The sequence below is a fragment of the Gymnoscopelus microlampas genome (assembly GCF_963454915.1).
Source record: "Gymnoscopelus microlampas genome assembly, chromosome: 6".
In the NCBI taxonomy this organism is placed as follows: domain Eukaryota; kingdom Metazoa; phylum Chordata; class Actinopteri; order Myctophiformes; family Myctophidae; genus Gymnoscopelus; species Gymnoscopelus microlampas.
Window position 1 is genome coordinate 5,431,457 of NC_139943.1, and position 5,954 is coordinate 5,437,410.

Sequence of the window (5,954 nt, forward strand, 5' to 3'; positions counted from 1 at the left end):
CTGTATCAAGTCTCTCTCAGAACTGTATAAAGCCTCTTTCAGAATTGTATCAAGTCTCACACACATGTCTCTCTAATGTCAAAATACCTGTAAGGTGTACTCGTACAAGGTCTAATATAGCTGAGTTCTCCTCTGATGTCAAACACAACACATACTGTTGCTTGGCTAACACCTAATAACGCCAATTTGCACAGGCACTATTGCATGTTCTCATTGGTCGGTTAAATCTCCATACTTGGAGCCCGGTTATGTTATTTTGATACACAAGAGGTTGAGTGATGGGGTATGTGGCCTTGTCAGAGTACCCATCTGTCTGTCTGTGTCTCTTTTGTGCCCATATATGGAGATCTCTGTATATTTCTGTCCATGCCAAGGTTACCCGATATATCCAACCAGAGTTGGAGGCCTGTGTAGGGCTGTCTGGAACTCCATATTTGGGCAAAACCAATGCCATATTTGATGACACGAGATCTAATGCTACACAGGTCAAAGGTGACTACAACAGTGCTGGGGGATTCACTGTTCTCAGTGTGAGTATATTCATCACATATGTTTGTTTTTGGTCCCCTGGTACTTGATAGTGATTGGTTTATTATTTAATATATTCCATTTTGAATCCCAAGATGGTTTCGATGAGGGATAGTGACACCAGCCTGTGGCTTCACAACAAACTAGGATCCACAGATGAGCTCTGGGCACCTTCGAGCATCGCTTCTCTCCTCACCAACGTTATCGACAACCTACAGTCAGGTTTCTTGAGTTTATCGACTCCGGTGAAGCTCAAACTGTTGCTGGGGATGTTACATCTTCCCCGGTGTACCACTGACGACAAGAAGAAGAAGAAGGAGTCCCTTTCAAATGTCATTCAACTGGCTATGGCGGATTCTGACGACTGGGTGCGAACGGTGGCCGCCATCCTCAAGTCCTTCCCGGAGACGGGTTCCCTCAACCTGGACCTGGAGGAGCTGAACCCCAACGTCCTGGGGGAGCTCCGGAAGAGAGTGAACGAGTGCGAGTCGTCTGCCATGCTGCCGCTGGAGTGCAAGTATCTGGACAAGGAAGTCCTGAAAACCCTGGTAGGACCGCTCACACCCCCCGTCAAACACTTCCACCTCAAGAGGGAGCCCAAGAGCGCCACCCTCAGAGCAGAGCTACTACAGAAATCCAAGGAAACGGCCCAACAGCTGAAGAAGATTGTGGTGCCTTTCCATGCGAACGACAGAGGCGTGGTTAAAAACATCGACACCACTACACCCGTCAAAGGTGGCATCCCCAAGGCTCCGTTCCAGAGTCCCACCACCCCCGGTGTGTTCAGCCCTCCCATTAACCACACGGCCATTCCCACAGCCCGGACGCCACTGCACAAGAAGAGGGGGGTCAAGTTGCTGGACATTTCAGAACTGCGTGTCAGTGCTGGTAGAGAGACTAAGAGAAGGAAGGCATCGGAAACTGAGGCCGGAGAGAAAGCAGCCAAAGAAGAAACCGTGATTGAGAACACCATCCTGCTGACGCCAGACCAGGCTTCTGGCCTTATTTGTTCACAGAAACCTGGTGGCATTGAGCAGTGAGAGTGCCCTCCTGTTAACCAACTACCTGCGGGCCATGCAAGTATGGTGCCGTCCACGAACATTCACAGCTTAGAGGCAAAGTCGAGCGAACATGGACAGCGGGTCTCACCAGAATATCCTGCAGTCAGCGCAGCAGCCCAGAAGAGTCAGCCACTCCCTCCAGCTTGGAAGCCACACCACAACGAATCAAGTTGCTGGACATCTCAGACCCGGAAATGGTCAGTGCTGGTAGACAGGCTAAGATAGATAGGCTGGCAGACTGGCAGACTGGCAGACAGACAGATAGACAGATTATATCATAATTTTACAGGTGTAAAGCAGTGGGTGATTTTTTCCCCCCGTGCACGCTCGTATCACGCCAGACATATTTGGATGAGACTGACATAATGCCATCAGTGACTGTGAGGAACTCCATATTTGGACAAGATATTCTCAGATTGGATAATACTCAAACACTTACACTCGGCCCACACCCAGCAATGTTGGATGGCACTTTAAAGGGCCAGATCTGGTAGCCAGATCCGGGCCACATTCTGACCCTAATCAGGACCAGCCAGATCTGGCTCAGATCTCAGCCAACTGTGTAACCATATAGCTGGCCCAGTCTCACCACTGGTTCCAGATATTAAATTAAACCATAGCTGGCCCTAGACCAGACCAGTCTAGGCACTAGACAGGATTTATAATATAAAATATTATAAATAATTATTTCTAGACAAAGTTCATACCCCTATTCCTCTGGCACAAGGATGATTTTATACTTTTTTTTAATACTTTGAGTCACGACGGTGTTGCCCACCAATGAAAGTGAGCTCAAATCAATCTCTAACAACGTGTCGATAGACGGGGGAGTTTCTACCTAAATGTCAGCTCCAACTGGAACCTCTCCCTCCGCTGTGCAGCTACGAGATGAGGTTCCATTGCGTAGGGTGCCGGCAGGGTGTGACACTGGCCAACGATGATTCTTACCTTTATTAATTTAACCGACGGTTGAAACAAGCGTTTAAATCGCTTCTTTAGCCAGCCCGTGGCCAGTCAACCCCCGTCCGCATGTGCTGTACTGCTCCCCTTAAGGTTGCATTGGGAAAACATGGCACAGGCTGACGGAAAAAGCGATTTAAATGCTTTAAATGCTCAACTCACTTAAATGTTCTTTAATGCTAAAATTTCAAACATCTGAGAGCAGGCGGCGAAGACCTTTACTTTTTGGATTCGATATACAACTAATAAAAGCACACAGCTCATAGCCACAATGCAAAACAAAATCATATTTTAAAATATAGAAACCAATGCTTCGACAAGACCCTCAGGGTTTGACCCTGAACCTTAACTAAACCTTAATAGATCCACTATAATAAATACATGCTATACTTTGACCAGATGAAAAATGCCTCAGTGACAACAGCATTATGAATAAATATGTATTGATTGTTCACATGTAGTTTAATAGCATTGTAAACAGATGTTGATTGTTCACATGTAATTTGCATTTGTCAAGAAATGAAGCAACAGATAAACAAACAAAAAAAACACACACAACACACATGCAATAAAACAAGCAATAGGCACACAATCACAAACATAAAATCCAATAAAACCACAACAAAGTCAATAATGCAATAATGCAGTCAATATCTACGCAAATTAAATGTTGCTTCACACTTCATTCAATGAAATACGGACATCGCTTATTTGAGGTGCTGGGTTAGAAGTGATCATGAAGAAAGGTATGAAGCCTGCACACACTCATGCTCCAGTACTACACACTTCATTCACATCCAGACAGTTTGAATTTTGTCTGGTGTTCTTTTTTGTTTGTTTGTCCATCCTAACCAGAGGTCTCTTTGTCTGTCGCGACAGGCGTCATCCAGTTACGCCTCAAAGACAGCTTGAACGTATGAAGACATTGTTTGAAATTAACATTGGTGTCACTAGCTTACTACAGCTACTGGATTTAAAGGCCAACTTGCGTCCTACATTTTTTACTTAAAGGACAACTTTGTTTTTTTACAACCAAGGTTTATATTTTAGCTTGTAATTAAAGTAAATTAAAGATGAGTGTCATTTTTTTTTCATTTACTGCTTTCTATAGTTTTGGCAATTTTCGTGATATTTTTTACAGTGGGCGGGGGCATTCTGTCCGGTGGCTAAATATGCCTTTTTTACACAAAAAAAAGGTCCTGTGGTCTTTGATGGCCAGATGTGAGTTATTGGGGGCTAGAAGAGCTACTGTAAACAATAATAAAGAAAACACCGGGTTATTGTGTAAAAAAAGACATCTTTAGCCACCGGACAGAATGCCCCCGCCCACTGTAAAACATATCGCAAAAATTGCTAAAACTATAGAAAGCAGTAAATTAAAAAAAATGTACACTCATATTTTATTTACTTTAATTACAATCTAAAATATAAGCCTTGGTTGTAAAAAACTAAAGTTGTCCTTTAAGTAAAAGTATCAATACCACAATATAGAAGTACTCTGTTAAGTAGGTAAGTAAAAGTAAAAGGCCTGTGTTCAAAATGTTACTTGAGTAAAAGTACAAAAGTATTGGCATCAAAATATACTTAAAGTACCAAAAGTAAAATAACTAAAATGTTTGAAAATAGCCCATCTACAAGATCACAACGTGTTGCGACACGTTGTGAGCTGGAACCAAATGGACCCATTTGTACACTCTCAGAGTTAAAATTAACATTGATTTGACAATATAAATTGGGGTCCCAGAGATAGAAATGCCATTAAAGGGGGGGGGGGGGGGGGGGGGTCCTAACCTCAATGTCAAACTGGGGGCCCTTGAAATTAAAATGGTTAAGAATCACTGCTAGAGCCGTACAAATCTTCTCTTATGGGGGTCCCTGGCATGTCTTTTCAAATGGGGGTCCGCGAGCTAATAAGAGTCAATTTGGGGGTCCTTGACAAGAAAAAGTGTGAGAACCACGCACTGACCTAGAGCAGTGGTTCTCAAACATTCTTGTCTTGGGTCACCTCTGTAAATAACTACTTTCATCCCCGGCACCCGGGTCATTTCGTTCTTGTTTGTATGGGATCAATGAAGGTCTATGTATCTAATGTGTGTGTTCACTGTGTACATGAGATATTCACCGTGGATTAACAATACAAAAGCAAATAAGGAAACCAATTAATTCACAATGGCTGATTGAGCGAGGCATTGAAACCTACTACTTAGTCAGTGTTATTGGATAGTGTTATTTTTAAACCTCATGGCCTGTTGACATGCACTGTATATCTGAGACCTGTGTTCACTAAAGAAAACGAGATGTTTGTGTGAGGGTTGTGACATCACTCTGCTAAGGGACTGTCATTTGGGAGTTGACGGTGCCTTAGGCTTCACCCTTGTTTTCCCCTCACACCTCAGCCATGTTAACCAGCAAGCAACAACACCTTTAACACACTGATCCTCCACCCTTTCATGTTTTCCGTCTCAGTTCCCACTGGAACCTGTCTTTGTCTTTCAGGTCTGTTGCATCATCGGCCTCTTAAGACACGTAGGTTACTTCGGAACGTTGAGCCTGTGCCAGAGGCTGTCACTCACATACTGCTGTCACTGCTGTCACCTCTACTGTCATTGACCCTGAAGGCCGGACAGCCGAAAGGCCGGAGACAATGGTTTCGCCTCAGTCAGTCAGTCAGTCTGTGTGTGTGTGTGTGTGTGTGTGTGTGTGTGTGTGTGTGTGTGTGTGTGTGTGTGTGTGTGTGTGTGTGTGTGTGTGTGTGTGTGTGTGTGTGTGTGTGTGTGTGTGTGTGTGTGTGTGTGTGTGTGTGTGTGTCAAGTCATTTTGCACACTTACTTCAAGGGACACCTGTGCATAGGAGTTGTCATCGCTGTCACTTGGTGGGTGGTCTTACGGAACAGGCTGTAATTGCTTAAACCCCATCCCCTCTGTGTTCCTACTGGCTGAGGTTTAAACAGCCATAACTCCAGTTACCAGCACGCTAAAGGCCCCGAACTTGGTAGGTGATCTTAAACGGTCAATAGGGACGGCCTGTAATCTACTGATACCCCACCCCCCCTGTCTTCCTATTGGATGGGGTTTACACGGCTATAACTCAAGTTCCCAGAATGCTACAGGCTACAAACTTGGTGCTTGGTCCCACCAACTTCTTCCAATTTCATCTAAAATGACCACTTCCGTTTTCCCCCTTCCTACTTCCGGTTTGTCAGATTGCCTTGAAACTTCACCCACACACTCTCTGAGGGGTGTGGAGTTCAATGTTGCAACCCGGAAGTGGACTTGTTTCACTTAACTGGTTTAGGAAGTGGTCGTAGTGACCTGAAACTCTGCCTCCCCCCCCCACACTTTATGGTACAAGGAATCCAACGATAAAGACCTAAAGTCCATCGTACCACCGGAAGTGAAATTGCA

The 5,954-nt window shown here is 44.5% G+C and overlaps 1 pseudogene across 1 annotated transcript; it reads left to right on the forward strand.

Moving 5' to 3' along the window:
* The first annotated feature begins 623 nt into the window (after positions 1 to 623).
* Positions 624 to 1,814, forward strand: LOC311047960 (negative elongation factor A-like; annotated as a pseudogene). Its single transcript has one exon. The product of its transcript is annotated as a negative elongation factor A-like (transcript).
* Positions 1,815 to 5,954: the final 4,140 nt, after the last annotated feature.